This window comes from Crassostrea angulata, chromosome 8 (assembly GCF_025612915.1).
Source record: "Crassostrea angulata isolate pt1a10 chromosome 8, ASM2561291v2, whole genome shotgun sequence".
Lineage (NCBI taxonomy): Eukaryota > Metazoa > Mollusca > Bivalvia > Ostreida > Ostreidae > Magallana > Magallana angulata.
The window spans coordinates 36,190,613-36,210,488 of NC_069118.1; the positions used below are offsets into that span (position 1 = coordinate 36,190,613).

General features: G+C 33.4%; 1 long non-coding RNA gene and 1 pseudogene across 1 annotated transcript; both read right to left on the reverse strand.

Moving 5' to 3' along the window:
• Positions 1-5,705: 5,705 nt before the first annotated feature.
• On the reverse strand, positions 5,706-19,778 carry LOC128160669 (uncharacterized; annotated as a pseudogene).
• Positions 14,817-17,401, reverse strand: LOC128160670 (uncharacterized). The gene is made up of 2 exons (XR_008240318.1): positions 15,452-17,401; positions 14,817-15,043 (listed from the first exon to the last, which is right to left on the reverse strand). It is a non-coding gene; the product is annotated as an uncharacterized LOC128160670 (long non-coding RNA).
• Positions 19,779-19,876: the final 98 nt, after the last annotated feature.

Genomic DNA, 19,876 nt, shown 5'->3' on the forward strand with positions numbered 1-19,876 from the left:
TGTTTCAGTATCTATGTAATTTTCAAGTTCTAGACTTTTGTAATTTATTTTCTGATGTACATAAGCCTATATCTTTTTCTATCAAGACAAATGTCACCGCTTCAATTGTTAATTCTTTACCTGCGAAAAACCAACCAACTGTGAAACTTTGGTCAGCAAACAATGCAGACGTTTTCCGTGAAAAGTTAGATCACTCCACCGTCGAAAGGATCACTGACGAACTATTACATTTAAAGACATCAAATACCGTGAATGAGGAAAATATTAAAACGGTGATGACAAAATTGTGTAAATTATTCATTACAACGGCAGAACAATCTTTTGGGAAAAAACATAGTGCTCCTGTAAATTCTAAGGATAAACCATGGTTTAACTCCAAATGTAAGACAGCAAGGAAGAAATTTCATTTAGCGAAGCGTATGCACAGCCGCAATAAATCTACAGAAAATAAGGCCACCTTAAAGTTAACAAGTAAACATTATAAAACAGTTATGGACGAATCCTAAAGAAATACAGAAAGGACTTATCAAATAAATTGCAGAATCTACGTGCGTCGAATACTAGAGAATACTGGAACATTCTTAACAATTCAAATAAGACAAAATGTTCTGCGGATATTGATACATTGTATAACTTTTTTAAAATATTGAATGAAAATGAAAGCGCTGAAACATGTGATAATATTATTGATCAATCGGATACGGTGAATGAATTACTTAATAGCCCTATCACTAGGGAAGAGATTGTGAATTCAATTAATAGTTTAAAAAACAACAAAGCCCCTGGCTATGACAATGTTATGAACGAACACATTAAAACTACTATGTCGAATTTTTTACCACTGTATATATGAAAACTTGTTCAACATTATTTTTGATACTGGTATTGTCCCAGAGGAATGGTTAATAGGCATTATTAGACCAATATATAAAAATAAGGGTGACCCATCTAATCCAGAAAATTATAGACCAATCACTTTATTAAGTTGCTTAGGGAAAGTATTTACTAATATTTTAGGAACACGATTTGAACATTTTGCAGATGATATTTCACTTATTAAAGAAAGTCAGGCTGGATTTAGGAAAGGGTTTTCCACACTTGACAATATTCTAGTTCTGCAGTTTTTAACACACACACTGATCAACAGTAAAAAGAAATTATTCTGTGCATTTGTAGATTTCAAACAAGCTTTTGATACAGTATGGAGGGATGGGCTCTGGTACAAACTTCTTAAAAGTGGAATAAATGGTAAATGTTTTACATACATAAAAAACATGTACAAAGGTATAAAATCAAAAATATGTATTAATGGTTTTTCATCTGATCTTTTTACTTCTAATGTCGGTGTACGACAAGGAGAAAGTTTATCTCCATTCTTGTTTTCCTTGTATATAAATGATCTAGAAGATTATTTGTTAGATAAAAACATAACTGGACTGTCTACAATTACTGAGGGAATTGAAAAGGAACTATTTTTATATTTAAAAATGTTTATCCTGTTTTATGCAGACGATACTGTTATTTTAGCTGAGTCTGCAAACGAATTACAGTTTGCCCTTAATGAATTCTATAGATACTGTGATACGTGGAAACTTACTGTTAATATTTGTAAAACAAAAATTGTTGTATTTTCTAAAGGTCGTCAACCCAAATATGTCTTTTCATATAATGGTTTACCTATTGAAATAGTTAAGGAATTTAATTATCTCGGTGTAATTTTCTCAAGAACAGGTTCATTTTTCAAAGCAAAAAAACGGCTATGTGAGCAAGCACAGAAATCAATGTATGGAGTTATAAGAAAGATAAGAACTTTTAATTTACCTATTGAGTGTCAATTAGATTTATTTGATAAAATTGTTGTACCAGTTTTATTGTATGCATGCGAAGTTTGGGGTTATGAAAATATTGAGATTATTGAACGTGTCCATTTAAAATATTTGAAACATATACTTAATCTGAAAAGTTGTACACCTAGTTACATGGTATATGGTGAAACTGGACGATTTCCTCTGTATATAACCATTTTTACTAGAATGATTTCATTCTGGGCCAACATAATCAATAGCAGTGAAAACAAGTTAAGCAAAATCATATATATGTATGTACGTATTCTTTTTGATAAGGGACAAATATTAAATCCATGGCTATGCTCTTTAAAAAAATGTTTTAGATAAATGTGGGCTTTCAAATTTATGGTGTGATCATGAATCGTACCATTATAACTCCAGTTGGATTAAGACAACTATTAACCAAAGGTTAAGAGATCAATTTTTACAAAAATGGCATAACGATATTCAGGAATCGACTAAGGGTGTTATATATAGAATTTATAAAACAAATTTTGAATGTGAACGCTACTTACTCTTGTTACCCAGTAAATTAAGAAAAATATTAGTTAAGTTTAGAACTACAAATCATCATCTTCCGGTTGAAATAGGAAGGTGGAGTATTGTTGAAAGAAGTGAACGTTATTGTAATTTGTGTAATTGTAACAAAATTGGTGATGAATTTCATGTTATATTAGAATGCAAGGCATTAAGTAAATTACGAAGTCAGTTTTTAGATACATATTACTGTTCTTCTCCTAACACTAAAAAGTTTTATGAAATCATGTCTTCAGTCGATTATATCACATTAAGAAAACTGTGTTTCTTTATTTCAAAAATTAATCATATTGTTCGTTCACCCCACTTACTTTCTTGAACTTTACAACTATATTGTATATATGTAAATATGTTTGTTCTTCTTATGTACCTCTTGTACCATTATATGGTGTTGAGTGAAAATAAACTGAACTGAACTGAACTGAAAGCCCATTAAGAGGGCGCCACCTCCTTGTTACTATGATGCTCCAAGATGGGGTCAAGCTGGTCAGTCAAGAACCCGCCCTTAATCAGTGTCAATCAAGGTTGCGACAGATATTTACTAGTGGGAGGGTCACTGTATCGTGACCAATTACTGTCATCTATCTGAGCCGATCAAAGGGCTAATTGACTTCGATTAGCCGAATGATGTACGTAATTGTTTAGTTTATATCAAACTTTACCCCCTCAGGATATTTGTGTACAAATCGGGAACATAATGTCCAAATTGGAGACATACTGACCAGCAAGGATTTAATTACGGTCATTAAAGGATCATCACCTCAAAACAATACACCCGATAAATTCCTCGATCTAACCCAAAATTAAACTTGACCTTAGATATTAATATGATAAATTTGTATAGCAAATTTGATTTCAATACGTGCAACCTCTGTGAAAAAAAATCAATGAAAACTATTGGTGGACCGATCTGAACCGACACACCGACGGACATGAGTAAAGGAATATGCCCTCCCTTCTTCGAAGGGGGGCTAAATAAAGAAAAAGAAACCGTAGAATAACAAGAGGGTCTTCTTTTGGAAACAAAACAAAAATATTCATTGTACAAAATATTAATATACAATACAATAGTTACTGTTTACAGGGAATTATTCGCCCCCGTTTTACTTTCGCCTCTTTCGTCATTGTTGTCAGTGGGCGAATCTAAGAATGGGCGATTTCCAATGTCTCAAACTATCTTTTTTTAAACACAACTGTGTCTGGGCGAATTCAATATTGGGCGAAACTGTTTGCAAGTATTAAAGGGCGAAAATTACACGAGGCGAAAATAACCTTGTTTACAGTAAATAATATGTTATGTAATTGGGGGTTTCAATTAGGGACCCTAAGTCCAAAACTTTGATCAATTTATATCTAAAAAAGGAGAAATATTTTTAAAAGCATTGTAGAACAGAATAATGTTTCTAACAATATGCTACCTTTAAAAAATTGTTGGTGGTCCCGGTAAGGAGTTTTAGGGTCGGCCCTTAACGAGGCCGAGTACAGAACGAGTACGCACGCTTTCGCGCAGCGTTTCATTTGTATTGTGACGTCATCTTTTTGCTTGTTTGACGCCATGGCGTGATAGTTTGAACTGCAGATATTCAGCGAAAATTGTTGAAAATATCTCGTTTGATGCGTAAAAATAATGTTATATTGTGGAATAAACATAAATGTCTCGAAGAATAAGCTATATTTGGGCTCTGGTCGAAAACGAGAAGAGGGTTCAGCAAGCCTAGCCCTCTGTCACGTTTTCTTAACCCGCCTAAATATAGTTTAATTCATATATTTCAAGACAGTAACCATGTATTTTATATTAATGACCCTTAATATGTGATGTTATATATTTTTTATTACTTAAATATGTCTGAATGTTTTAATAATACTATATAGATCACCTTTTCCGCCTTTGTCAAATAAAAAATAGCCATTATCTGACGAATCTGGGAAATTGGGCATACAAAAATCAATTTTTTGGAACAAACCAGGAGGTAAAAGGTTTTTTTTATTTGACCATTTGATGCCTTTTAGCAATAACTTTAATATGTAGAACAGAAAAAAAATCCCTAGGGCAGAAGTTTTGAAAAAATGCAAAAAATATACAAAATTGATACATTTCAAGCAAAATCCCATAGGGTCCTATGTTAAAGATTAACAAACTTTGAGATGACCCCCTAAACAAACGGTGTGGTAAATGTCTTATTTTTTGATCTTAAAAAAATAATTATATCAGTAGAAATTTATGTAAAAAGTTTCATCCAAAAATCTAGGGCAGAACAAATTAGACCAGGCCTCGTTAAATTAAATCACAGTTGTTAGATATTTTTAGAACGGTCAATAATTTTTGAACACTTGTTGAACAAAATATGTTTATATTTACCAGATATTTTATTTGATTTCAAGAAAAAGGAGCGTATCCCTCAAATAAGGGACCAAAAGGGCTCTACAATCTTTTTATAATAAATCTTTACTGAACAATAATTTCAACTGTTGGAAATTGGAAAAATTAGAAAAACCATACGTAATTAGGAAATTCATGTGGCCAGAAGTGCAAAACTTTGATCATTCATATTAGATAAAAGAATAAATATTTTTAAAAGCAATGTAGAACAAAAGTTGGTAAGAGTAATGCTCTTAACAATATGCTACCTTAAAAAGCTGAAGCGCCGCGATTTAAACGGCTGGTTTAGATACCAAAGTAAATGTCTAGAATCGGTATATACGCTATGTGTATGGTCATGCCTCAATGCATTTGCTTTCCAAAATAGAGCTGCGTGGTCACGCGAATACGTATCGAGCACCCGAATATATATGAGTCGATCCAGTACGATTCACACCCGAGTAACGGAAGATTTAGAATTTACGAAGAATTGAGTGACCAGGAAAAGACATGGCATCATCAACTAGTGCACAAGTAAGCAAATCACTTCAATGCACAACACTTTTGATAAAATCCATGTTCCTACAGTTATAATAATACGCAGGTGCCACGTTCTGACTCGAGCAGCCATGAAATCAAAACATCTTAGTCCATGAGACGTTTGCAGATTTCAAGCGTTTGTAGAATTCGGATCAGGAAGCAGTAATTATTTCTTCAAAATGAAAGTGGTATAAGATCATAACAAACGGGCGGATCATATTTCCCCCGCAAAAATCGTTTTTAGAGACTTTGAACTCTTATGAGATAAAATGTACAGAAATACATAAAGTAAACAATTTCCATAGAAATCCCACCACTTTATCACAAAAATATATTCATGCGGGGACCTTAAAGGAGGGGGTTCCAGACACCCCCCTCCCCCCCCCCCCCCCCAAAAAAAAGAAATAAAAATTATGCTGTGGTGCATGTGAATTGAATTTAATTTGAAAATATACTTACAAACAAGAATTTACATAACTAAAACACTGGGCAAGTTTTTTAATGTAATAAAATGGTGTACTGTCTCTACAAGAATGACTGGGGGAGGCACACAGAAATATGATGAGAAAATACTTTTTTATACAAAGAGTATACTGCTGTCAAAATATTTACAGTTTTTGACATAACAGGCCTAATACCTCTTCAAATAATCATAAAAACTGTAGTTGTGTTCATATGCAATATTTGATGAATGATTGATCCCAAATTTCAATATAGATTATAATTAATATCTACCGATTCAAAACCTGATGCACAATCATAAATACAAATATTTCATTGGCACAAATACAATTACAATAGTTGACAAAGGCCAAATATATGCATAAACAGAAGTATTGTTTTTATTACACATCAGTATGAAAGATATATAAATATCACACAAAATAAATCTGAAACATTCAATATACAAAACTTTTTTGTAGAGATGCTGTTCTTGTGATAACAGGGGAAAGTGTAAAAGTTGTGTTTGTAAGCGGAGACCCTGTAATAATTGTAATAACACAAACTGCCAGTACAAGTTCAATTTTACCAAACTAGGCCAGTGAGCACAGTAAGTACGTGTATATGTAAATTCTAGGAGTGTTGGCCACCAATTGCTGATGTTCACCCTCCTACCACAATGAGGTCCTCCTAGATAGATAGGGAATAATATCTTGTTGTATTTTGTAGCATCGCTACCATCCATATGCTTCGAGCAGCAGCCGTAATGTGTCCAACAATGGAGTCAGCCAGAATCAACAGCTTTCTTTGGCGGCTGGCCCTGAAAACAGCAATGACCAAGAGCTTAGTGTTTCATTGATGGTATGAAATGTATTTCACTGATTTTTTTTCACATGATACACATAAAACTAAATTTGGATATTTTTTTTATATCTACACTTTTTTCTTTTCTTTTTTTATAGAATGCTGTTGACAGTATGCCTGTTGATGAACTGCGGCAAAGAATAAAAAAAAACATGACTGCTGCTGAGCCAGATTTCGTAAGACCTTTTCTAATGAGGCAGATGGAGGATAGTGGAAGGAATAAAAACTCTAATTCAAATGTGCAATGGTGTTCATGTGGGGTATGTCAAAGTTTTTATGATCCCCGCATGAACATCTGTTGTAGGCAATTTCCATGCATCACCTCAAAACCCGAATTCAGAAATTTGTGCTTTAGGCATGATGTATTGGAGGTTGCTAACATTTTGAATTGGAGTTTTTCGGACCAACCAAGATCCTAGTTTTCAACTGTCGACATTCAGAAACTTTGTCCTGTGGCAACATGGGCGGCTGGGAGCTGGAAGGCGAATACCAGTTCCTGCCTGTGTTTGTGTTGCTGTGAGAAGACGTTTTACTGAGACAGATGTTATCATTCTGCTAATTCTGATGACTCTGAATAAAATTGAATGAATTCATTTATTCTCACCTTTCTTTTTTCTGCTCTGCATCTTAGCTAAAAGAATTCGTGATCCTGGATTTGTTTCCCCAGAAAGATTCTTGGCAATTGTATCTAAAGAAAGCGAATTTCTGCTCTTTCTGAATTTGGTTTCAGAAATGCCATATGTTGCTCTCATGCAAGCAGCCATCAGTTCTGAAAAATTATACCTTGTGATAAATACATGTATTTCAGAAAATTTAAATTTGTACAGTATAGTGTACTTGGATATATAAAGTATATGCATGTTCATGACTCTGCATATGATGTTCCTCAAGATAAAAGCATATTCACATAAATGTTGTAGTTCTGAAAATCACATAGAGAAGACCCATGCCATATGTTTTACTATAAACGAATGATCTAATGTGAAAGAATTTCTAATGACATGCAATCAAAAATTTAAAAGCTATGAGAAAATCTGACTAATTATGGTGTGTCTAAAATTAATTAATGGTATTTTGATTGACAGCTCAACATAAGTATTGCCATAATAAAGATTTAACATTTAAACAAATACAGGTTTTTATTAAACAATTTTATCATCACAAATTTTTGATGTTTCTAACCTGGTATATATTTAAAATCTTTTGTTTGGTGCTTCCTCCTCATATGCAACCCACTGTTTGGTCCTCCTGGATACCTGGCCTTTAGCTTACACTTGTCCATCCTGTCCAACCAATGGCATCCTTCCAAGGTGGTTGTTGTGGTCCATTACAGCCAGCATGTTCCTATTATGATAGGCGTCATAGCCATAGGATTTCTGTTTTGGACAGTAATGTAGAAGTGTATGGCTAAAAAATTTTCCACAGCCCATGTTTGTTGAGAGTTGGTGTAAAATTTCATGCTCCCAAACCAATCTCTGTTTGTTACTAACATCCTAAAAAAAGATTAATTTATTTAGTAAGTCAGATCAAACAAGATACCTGTGAGCCAATGCTCACTAGTGATACCCCCCACTCGAATGTGAATATGCAAAATAAGCAAAGTTGACATTTAACAGAAAGTTGGCATTCGATCGGTACAAAAACATATCCCACAATATGGCATGCCTTTACAAATAGTGTGTTAAATTTTCAAGCATCTGCGATAAAAAGTTGCTGAGAAATCTTTGATGAAAATTTGTTTGAAAATTTTGGCTAAAAATAAACAAAGTCGTCATTTAACAGGAAGTTGACGTTTGATTGGTACAAATATACATCCAACGATATGGCATGCCTAGACAAATAGTGTGTTAAAATTTCAAGCATTTGCGATAAATAGTTGCTGAGAAAAATGCGACAGAAATTGTTGTTACAGACGAACAGACAGAAGGACAGACACACAAGGGTAAAACAGCATACCCCCTTCTACTTCGGAGCGGGGGTATAATAAACACAATGATATATATGCATAAACCTTTACAGCATGGAATAAGAAGCAAAGTTATGTAGACTTACCGGTACATGAAAGTGGACTGATTCAATATGCACATAAAAGTATTTACTTTTGAATGTTGAAAAAACAAATGAACTAACCGTAGATTCTTGAAAACCACCGAGTCCCTCTAGATCTACAGCCAATTGCTGCATTCGGCTTCATGTTCCTCGGAATGTCGACAACTAAAGTGATTAAATTGTAAACTAAGTGCCAGTTTCTTTTGTCAATGTTTCCAATCTTTTACTGAATGAAATGGTGCCAGAAAAAAGAATTAATTGTATGTTGCTTATGAAAGAAAAAACAACCAATCAGACCCAACCTAAAAGAAAGTAAACCCCAACTAAACCCTGGGTTTACTTTTGGGGTTTACTCTGGGTGTACTCGGAGTTTACTAGAGCAGACAAGAATTAACGCTGAGTAAACCCAAAGTAAACTCAGAGTGGTCACAGAGAGTAAACCCCGATAAGAAATAGACCCCAGAAAGCGGATGCTATATGTGTATTTAGAATGTACAAGGGGTGGGGCATACAGGTGGTAAGACAAGTAAGGTAAAGGACATATCTGCTTCACACTTCAGTGCATAAATTGGACCCCAAAAGCAATATACCAGATTAAGGTGGCTCTATACACCCACAGTTTATTCCAATTTTCAATAGAAGACCACAAAACATATACTTATCAAATATTAAAATGACGATAGGGATACTATAGGTATTTTTAAAGAATTTTTTAGTGTTTTTTCGTGTTTTTGTAAAATATTTTTTAAAAAGACAGGTATCAACAAATTGAGAGAAATTATTTTGTCATATGATGGATATTTCCTTCGGACACATAACGAAAAATATAACACATCTTAACATTCAAAAATGTTATTATTGCAAATCTTTTTAGTATTTCCCCAAAACATATTTTTTCATATTTTCTTACTCTGTTGACAAATCATCTGAAAAAGTTGCTTGATGTTATAAGAAAATGTATTTTAATAAATGTGAAATAAAAAATTGAATGAAAACAATTGCAAATAAACACAAAAAATATTTTAAATTTTATTTGGTATGAAAGTTCCTCACGTAAGGGTTATCGTTCCCAAGTCCCAAGGCCAAAACACCTTGGGGACTTTTCATTTCTGAGTTGAAGAAAATTTCCTAAATATAATATGTTGGAATGATAAATACATGCATATTTCATTAAAGACTTTGCCCTGTATAAGTGAATATATTCGCTTTAGTGCAAAACTAAGTCAAATAAATAAAGGGGAACATTGACTAGGCTAATAGGATTTATGTATCCCAACCTGAGAGAAATTCAAAGCAACCCTCTCATCCCCGTTAGGTGTCGATATTAAGTTGCATTAAAGTATATTATAATTGAAATATTTTCACCTGTTTAGAATTTTCTTTCACGGTATTCAACCAAAAAATACGTTTTAGAAATTTTTGGAAAGTTAAAAAAATTTATTGTTCTCATCGGGAATCGAACTCATGACCTACTGGTTTGTAGTGAACCCACTAACCCACTGCGCTACGGTGTAACATAACTATGATGCTAAAAAAACTCTTTAAAAATTTATACTTGATTTTATTGTTTATTTCGATAAATAATACCACACAACGCGAGGTGTCACATACCACATTACTTGTAAGTAATGAATTTTCCAATTATAAAATTAAATCTATCCATTTAACAAATTTTTCAAAATAGCGGTTCCCATACAATTCACCTCAGTTTAAATCAGCCAGTACCGGAAACGCATGTTTCCAGATTTACTTTTTTGCGTACTGCGTCATCAAAAAGTGGTGTATAGAGCCACCTTAAACCTACAGTGGACCAAGAGTAAACCCAGAGCGGACACAAATATTTAAACATAGGTAATCACAGATTACAAAGGTCACCGAGACGAGACATCACCCTTATGAGACTTCACCTTTATGAGACCACCTTTATCATATTAAATGAAAATCATACTTTATGATCTTGGATATTCATGGATTCTGTTTTGACACAATATCGTATATCATCTATATAGTATTATATTACAATATCATATCACATAATACATCATAACATTGAAACATATAATATTGTAAAATAAAGTATGATATTGTATGATACTGTATCATTTTTGAAACATAATATGATATTGTATCATATGATACAATATAATTTGATACAACATTGTATCATATCAAATGATACAATATTATTTGATAAAGTAAAATATGTAATACAACATTATATTATACATATTGTATAATATGATACAATAATATATTTTACAATATCATACAATACAATTTCATGTGATGTGATAATATATCATATTATAAACCAATATCATATTATACAATATCATATGATACGATATTATACAATATTGTATCATAGGATACACTTATATATTTTGCAATATCTTATGTAATAGTATCATGTGATAAAATAATAAATTAATAATACAATATAATATTATACAATATTGTATCATAATATACAATACTATACATAATGATATCATGTTACAATATCATAACATAAAATATCAAAAAAATTGATACAATATCATATCGTATCATATAACTTTTTATAATATTACATATGATATTATATTTTATCATATTAAACAATATTGTTTCATACCATACAATACTATATCATAGGAATCATGTTATATCATTTATCAACAAACACATCTATCTATCGAGGTTTGAATGAGGTAGGAGATTTCTTTAGCATCCTTGATAATGGAGATCAGGCTCTGCATCTGAAGCAACCCCTGCGTTTCATTTATAATATAGTTAAATCAACTATGCAAGATATCATCTATAAAACATGTGACCTGTTCCAAAAAAACTAAACCTCATCCAGCATCCGAAACCTATGGCTCAGATTCAGCATTCAAGCCTGTCAGGTGCATCAGTATACATAAGACGCATCCCCATGCAAGTTTGGTGAAGTTCAGACCAGTAATAGATATCATCATCAGAGGGCACTAGCAATTAAAACCTTAACCTGCTCCAGCATCCGCAACCTATGGCTCAGATTCAACATCCATGCCTGTCAGGTGCATCTGTATCATAAGACACACACCATCCATTCAAGTTTGGTGAAGTAAGGACCTGTAATAACTAAGATATATTTTTTAGGATCCTTGATAATGGAGATCAAGCTCTGCATCTGAAGCTTCCTCTGTGATTCATTCATATTACAGTTTAATCAACTATGCAAGTTTGAAACAGTACTATTATCTATTAAACATGTGACCTGTTCCAAAAAACTTAACCATATCCAGCATCTGAAACCTATGGCTCAGACTCAGCATTCAAGCCCGTCAGGTGCATCAGTATCATAAGACACACCATCCATGGAAGTCTGGTGTAGTTAGGACAAGTAATAACTAAGATATAATCATCAGAGGGCACCTGTTTCAAAAACTTTAACCAGCTCCAAAAACCTTAACCTCCTCCAGCATCCGAAACCTTTGGCTCAGATTCAGCATTCAAGCCTGTCTCGTGCATCAGTATCATTAGATGCACCATCCATGGAAGTCTGGTGAAGTTAGGACAAGTAGTAACTAAGATATAATCATCAAAGGGCACCTGCAACAAAAACTTTAACCAGCTCTAAAAACCTTAACCTCCTTCAGCCTCTGTAACCTATAGCTCAGATTCAGCATCCAAGCCTGCCTGGTGCATCAGTATTATAAGACACACCATCAATGCCAGTTAGGTGAAGTACGGACCAGCAGTAACTTAGATATTGCTATCAAATGGCACCTGCAAATAAAACTTTAACCTGCTCCAAAAACCTTAACCTCCTCCAGCATCCGAAACCTATAGCTCAGATTCAGCACTCAAGCCTGTCTGGTGCATCAGTATCATAAGACACACCATCCATGCAAGTTTGGTGAAGTACGGACCTGCAGTAATTTAGATATTGCTATCAAAGGGCACCTGCAACAAAAACTTTAACCTGGTCCAACAACCTTAACCTCCTCCAGCATCTGAAATTTAGAACTAAGATTCAGCATCCAAGTCTTTCAAGTCCATAAGTAGGTCCAGATGCATCATCCTTGCAAGTTTGGTGAAGATAGGACAAGTAATAGCTTAGATAAAGGACCTGCAACAAAAACTTTAACCAGGTCCGGACGCCGACGCCGAGGGTATAGCAAAAGCTCCCCCTGATTTCGTCTCGGTGAGCTAAAAAGCAAACCCAAGCTAATTTAAACCCAAAGTAAACTCCGAAAGTAAACCCAAGGTTTAGTTGGGGTCTACTATGGTGTTAGGTTGGGTCTAATTGGTACTGTATAGGATATAAGTCAATAAAAATTCTAAATCATATTTACCGTCCACCTGCCCACATATGTTTATTGTTGATATGGTGCAGGATCCCCATCCATCTCTTCAACAGACGCTCGACACTGCCTTTACAAGTACTGCAGCACCACCAAAAATGATTCACAATAGGCCGTATCCATTGCAACAGTCCTCTGCATCCTGGTTTCTTGGCAATATCAGAAAGAGATGTTGTGAGTATCTTGGCCTAAAATGCCAAATGTCCAAGCTGTGCTGCAGGTGCTTGTAAGGTTCTGATTTTACAATTAATTTTATTTAGAGAAATAGAGATTACTGAAAATGTGAATACCAGGACACAATTGTCAATCACATATGATTTCATTATTAGTCCTAAAGTTTAACATCACCCTTGGGGCTAAAATGAAAATTGTAGAGTCATATTGTTTACTGGGATATATAAGAGATATAGTGAGTAAATGTCAAAACATTTAAAATAATTTTAAAGACACATGCAAGCTATTCAATGATTGAGGAAACTAAATTGTTGAGTAGCAGTCATTCTTTTGATTTAATGATTGCATACACACATGTACGTTATTTTATGTTTTAACATTATTTGCTGGTTTTCCTAATATTTCCCTGAATACGTCAATAGAATTTTCAAGAAAATAATGCATGACATTTTATCAACAGCTAGGCAATATAAAGTAACTGAAGTTGCATGTATAATTGAATAAGACAGATAAAGTATTTGCAATTCTATTAATAAAATTAACCTTTTGTCACACAGAATACCGGTACTGAGATGTATACTTACTCAACAAAGAAATTATGTTTCTACTAGCATCAAAAATGATTTCCCATATAACAAGTAAGTAGTTGTTATAGTAAGTAGTTGTTATAGTAAGTAGTTGTTATAGTCTTCTGTCAATGAGAAGCCTTTCCATCTTGAAACTGTGCCTGTCAACTTCCCTGAAATCTCCCACTTCCATGTGTATTATGGCTTTGGTGTTAGAATCCATAAATACTGCAGTTGATCTACTTGCACAAAATCCTGAAAGCATTATCATGGAAACATTTGTTTTTGGATTTAAAATTCTATAATTTGGAATTTACCTGATCAAAAATATTAAACATAGTTTCTAAAAAAAAAAGTAAAAGGTACAACAGGCATATATGAGTTTGGCGCTTCATCCTTTGTTGTAAATGTTAGTAATTTACAATTTTAAATATTTACCAGGTGAGTCAAATCGTACATCTACAGCCACACTAAGTGGTAAACCTCCCAACTTCTTGTACACATCTGAAATGTGCTTCTGGAACTTCTCCTCTATTGCAGTCTGTAAAAAGCATGTAAAAAAATTATTCCTTTGTTTATCTGTTTTCAAGTAAATTTATTATACCGGTAGTTAATATTTACCCAATACTGAAGTTGCATCTTGTAAAATTGGCGGGAAGATCCAACAACAAGGTTTATAAATTTGGCACCTAGGGCAAATTTTTCCCAAGAAGCACCTAATAAATATTCACAAAGAACTGTGAAAAATTCCAGATATTATCCATAAAGTAATCAAGGACACCCTGACAGACACTGTGCATATTCTTTATTCCTTATTGACCAAATTAAGGAGCCATGTGGCTCATAGGTATAATATACACACAATTAACAGGAGAATGGCAGAGGATTCTACATGGTATATATATGTATATCATATGGGCTAACAGTGTACAATATCATTAATATATAATATAAATGTAAATAAATGTAAGACAAATATCATAAGGAATTAACATATTAAATTCTCTCTCACTCAGTGTCACAATTGCATTCAAATTGTATACTAGGTTCTAAACACATTTCACCAATCTGGTAAAAGGATGGTCCTTGTAAGTCAAACAAAACAAAATTTACAAAACAAACACAATTTATTTACAAATATACAATAATTAGGAGGTTGTTGACATCAGTTCTATCGGATGGACTAGATGGCATTCGACAAGACGTCTCACATAAGGTAAGTTCCGTAGGACTGGGAAAGCATAAGTTTTTGGTTTGGATATTAATTGTCCCACCATAAGTCCTTCCACGGATATAACATGGTCCACCACGTGCACGTGCCCACTCCGTGGTCACCTATATAAATATCGAACAACGTGGCATAATAAGTTTTCTTATACACCTATTTGAAATTAGATACATATACTGACTCATTAAACACACCGCTGCAGTATATTACAATTCTGGGCTACCGTAACATAACAGCTATTTAAATTACAATTTCACATACCTGTAGTCTAACTCTACTCACAATGCAGAATTAATATCAACCATAAAAATAGAAATAATGTAACACTTACTGGGTTGTATCTCTCTCACACAAATAAGCCCACACAGGGATGCCGTTCCCAAGATCAAACAGCATGGGAAACGCCCAAGATATCTCACCAAGAGTACAGACACGTCCACACAGCGTGTCTCCCAGAATACATCTAACCTCACTCTTCAAACCACTAAGCAAGTTTATTTAAAAATAAATAATACCTGTTAAACAGGTTTTCTCCAGTAGTATTACTACACCCAGTGACCACTCATGCAAGCAAAAATATATAAATAACTCAAAAGTATGGAAATACATTACAAAACAAAATTTAGATACTAGAACTCAACCAAAAGTATATATGGGAGTATGGTTGGAACATAATTGTGACAATACCTCCATTCCTAAGAACAAAATACAATTTTGTAACATTTTATCGTAAATGAAATGTGCCGTAAGTTAAACAGTTCATGCACTTAAAACTAATCTATTCTGCAACATGCCGACTCAGGAAATCTGCTCCAATGTTCTCTGATCCTTTGATGACCTCTTGTTCTGGTTTAGAATTACGGAACTTTGAGTGATATCCTTCCTCTGTCAGTTGGAATCGCTTTAGTAGCGCCTGCTTCAGACATCTGTAATTGAGAGCTTCACCTGCAGGTAATCTAGAATAAACGTCCAGAGTTTTACCTTTTAACAATGTACTGAGATTGATGGCCCAGATGGACTCTTCCCATTTTGCGTTGAATGCAAATCTCTCGAATCTCTGTAAATAGGAGTCAATACAGTCATTAGTTTCTTCAAAAACTGGTAGTTTGGGAAGTTTAGCCTGACTTGATACAGAAGCACTTGCAGCAGCTATCTCTGAGTTTTTCTGTCTCTGTTACTCTGTTTCTCTCTTTATTGTTTCTAGCTCAATCTCTTTTTCTATCTTACGAACTTCTCTCTCTGCCGCTCTCTCATCTCTTTCAAATTTCTCTGTCTCTTTATTTTTATCAAATTCTCTCAAATCTTCATCTTTCAATCCTAATCTAGTACCCAACTCAATGAATTCCATGTTCAAAAAGAAAAAAATGAGCAACAAACCGCTCAACGTGCGAAAAAATGTAGACATACAATGTAAAAATGTTTGAGTTTTTCTAAAAAAAAATTGCTACATTAGAAAAAAAAACCCTCAAAAGTAAGCACAGGTACTAAAACATATTACAGTGGAAAAATATGCGAGTAGTTCACACAAATAGTACCAAAAAAAATGACCAAACAAAGACCATCCCACCGCTGCCACCAAAATGTCACAATTGCATTCAAATTGTATACTAGGTTCTTAACACATTTCACCAATCTGGTAAAAGGATGGTCCTTGTAAGTCAAACAAAACAAAATTTACAAAACAAACACGATTTATTTACAAGTATACAATAATTAGGAGGTTGTTGACATCAGTTCTATCGGATGGACTAGATGGCATTCGACATAACAGCTATTTAAATTACAATTTCACATACCTGTAGTCTAACTCTACTCACAATGCAGAATTAATATCAACCATAAAAATAGAAATAATGTAACACTTACTGGGTTGTATCTCTCTCACACAAATAAGCCCACACAGGGATGCCGTTCCCAAGATCACACAGCATGGGAAACGCCCAAGATATCTCACCAAGAGTACAGACACGTCCACACAGCGTGTCTCCCAGAATACATCTAACCTCACTCTTCAAACCACTAAGCAAGTTTATTTAAATATAAATAATACCTGTTAAACAGGTTTTCTCCAGTAGTATTACTACACCCAGTGACCACTCATGCAAGCAAAAATATATAAATAACTCAAAAGTATGGAAATACATTACAAAACAAAATTTAGATACTAGAACTCAACCAAAAGTATGGGAGTATGGTTGGAACATAATTGTGACACTCAGCTTCAAAGCTTTCAATAAATGATGACAAAGTTTTTGAATAGATTTGAAGTTATCATAAGTAAACAACTGTATATAATGGCCTGTCTGATGTGTGCATCTGCAAATTAGGTAATAAACACATCCATTAGGCAGTTAGAAATTGTAATGGTAAATAATGGTTATTAGACCCTTTTTCCTCAAAAGTTTTCTAATACAAATCTAAAATGAAATCAATGTCAAAATATATATCTTCATTTTAAAACACAATCAAGAACATATACATAATAACATTAATTAGCTTCCTACCTGTGAAATGCACCATGAGTTGTAGTAAAATACTTATGAAGCTCCGCCTCCATAAAATGGTGTGGAAATCCATTTTCCTGGATGGCCATTCTAAAAAATAATATACATAAGGATAAACATGTACATGTGGTGTCCGAATATAAATTTATTCATAGAGTAAAAAATTAGTCATCAAAACCCTCAAACCACGAAAAAATATACTTTCAAGTCACATAAAAATACACTGTATTTCAAGCATCACATGAAATATGTTCTGTTGACTTCTTACTAATTAGAAAGAAATAGTTCAATACCATATTACCGGTAGTTTTGTTAAATTTTATATAAAGAAAGTGTTGTGTACAACAACTTTATATAATCATGCATTGATACATTTTGTATCAGTGCAAACAGCATCAAAGAAATGGGTACAACTTAATTCAGTTAATGTGCTCAACAAATATTAGAATTTTATCAGTAAGGAGTATCATGTAATCTTACACAGCAAAGGAATTTGTACTTCACTCCTGCTGGTATCTTTTCTCCTTCAACAACTGTTGACGGGCCGGTCTATGGGCTCCCCACACTGCTCACATGTTGTCCTCTTGATGAGACTCACAAGAGCACCCTCACCAACAACAAATCTCCTCTCTCTCTCAGAAGAGAGTATTCATCTTCATAGTTTTCTCTAGAAATATTGATAAAATTTTACATACATGTAATTATATGTAACTTATGATATTTTAAAAAAAAACATGCACTAATACAAAACTTACTGAATCATGTTATAATGGGTTTATTTATGGTCATTATAGTATACATTGTAGCAAAATAAATATTATACATTGTATATGCAAACAAATATGATTCAGAAGTACATTTGAATGCTAAGTCCAGGTGGTTACATCATCTATAGTTGTACATTAATACATATTAGTAGTTTATACCGTGTCTCATTCCACATTTCATTTCCATCTTCATACTCCTCCTCCTCCTTTTGCTCCTCTTCCAATAATTCCTCATCATCAAAGATCTCTCTGATCAATTCATTGACTTCATTGTCATCCTAGAAGGAATATACATGTAAATGTTACATAACAACATCTCAAAATAACCTGTTGCACAAAAATTAATTTTATTACAAAGATCTTATACTGGTTTACTATATTGTCAAAATTTTATCAATTTCAATGAAGCAACTAAAAACCTAATCAGGCATCCTGAGATTAGTACATGTACTAAGTTTTATTTTATTTTTTAATAAAGAGGGTATATTCCTTATGAGAGGAACAGACACATTCATAAAACATAAGCAGCATCAAGCACAATAAAGTCTTTTTAGACTCTAAGTATCACATGTAAATTTGCCTTTTTGTACTTCTAAATTTGTAATGAAAACTTTAACAGTAAGATGGAAATATAATGACATACGAGACTATAACTAGAACCTGGGATCCTGAATCTACTACTAGTCATGTGATATACCCATTGAGCCTTCTGGTGTGTGCAATGGTACTTGTCTAACCATCGCACTCTGCAAACGCGCATCATAATTTAAAAAATACAGAGATATTCAATTAATCTGTTATTTACATGCAGTTATAAATACATTGTTAAATGACTTTTGGCACTAACCATCTTCAGTTAAAGCTGCATGGACTGATTTTTTCGCTCTTGCAGTATCAAATAATTTTCGATATATTATCCAATTATCTTAGAAAGTTATAGACTTTCGCCTATTTACACTAGCAGAAGTGGTCTCCTTTCAAAGTTAGAAATATCCAAAGTAAATAAAATAATTTTGTTATGGGCAAACACAAAAACAAACCAAACTGCATCATGTGAATGTTTAGAAAAGGGAACTGTTTGGTTTCGTCCCCCTAATAGTTGGGTTTATTCAACCCGCATGTTATGCATCAACTGAAAACAAAGCAAACTTTATAAACATTAGTGGACAAAATGTACACATTTTTATTTTGATTTGCCAAAACATTAAAACCTAATATATATATAGCAATGTCTATGTCGTAATACAATCATAGCCGCCTCGACATTGGGGGGAGGGGGGTGATTTTGATACGAGGCGAAATATTGCGGTACCTCTAAGTCCTTCGTTTTGAATATAATTTTGTGCATCATTTTTTTTCTCATTAAAATATGGTTTAATTGACTGGGAAAACTACTGGATTATCTTTTATTATGCACATACGTAGCATAACCATATCGTTTAAAAGCGTTCAAAAAATCCGATATAAAATCGGACCAAGCAGCTTTAATTTTTATAATATATACCTCTGAGCTATAATTATCTTCATCTATCTCCATATATAGTCTCTACAAGTTGGTCTTCCATGTTTAAAAGATGAAAAACCTTCAAAAATTACTTAATTGCGGATATGATATCTAGATAAAAGTCATTATAAATATACTGGCATAGGCTAATTATACAACCATTTC